This window comes from Myotis brandtii, unplaced genomic scaffold (assembly GCF_000412655.1).
Source record: "Myotis brandtii unplaced genomic scaffold, ASM41265v1 scaffold2454, whole genome shotgun sequence".
Lineage (NCBI taxonomy): Eukaryota > Metazoa > Chordata > Mammalia > Chiroptera > Vespertilionidae > Myotis > Myotis brandtii.
The window spans coordinates 208,228-208,639 of NW_005359285.1; positions in this window are offsets into that span (position 1 = coordinate 208,228).

Sequence of the window (412 nt, forward strand, 5' to 3'; positions counted from 1 at the left end):
CATGCTGCTAAGGGCCAGTCAGTTTCTCTCCTGCTGCCCACACCCCTCCCCTCCTCTCTTGCCCAGTGAAGCTGGGGTGCACTGTCCGGGGGAGACAAAGCCGGGCTTGGGGTCCCTCTGTGTGCATGAGGCTCTGAGCCTCTGCCTAAGCACCCCAGGGGCCCCTCAACCCCCTGGGGGTGGCTGTGTGCCTCTGACCCCAGGAGCCTGGGCTGAAGAGGAACCCACTCTGAAGGTGGGGTGGGGAGGGGTACTTTGGAGAAGCCAGAAGTGCTTCCTGTCCAAGAGGAGAAGAGGAGGTGGCCCACTCCCCAGGATTTCAGGAGGAGCAAGCTGCTGCCTAACCCAACAAAATGCCACTGAGATTAACTGGCTTCCAACGCTGAAGATTCGTCATACCATTCCTCTGGCT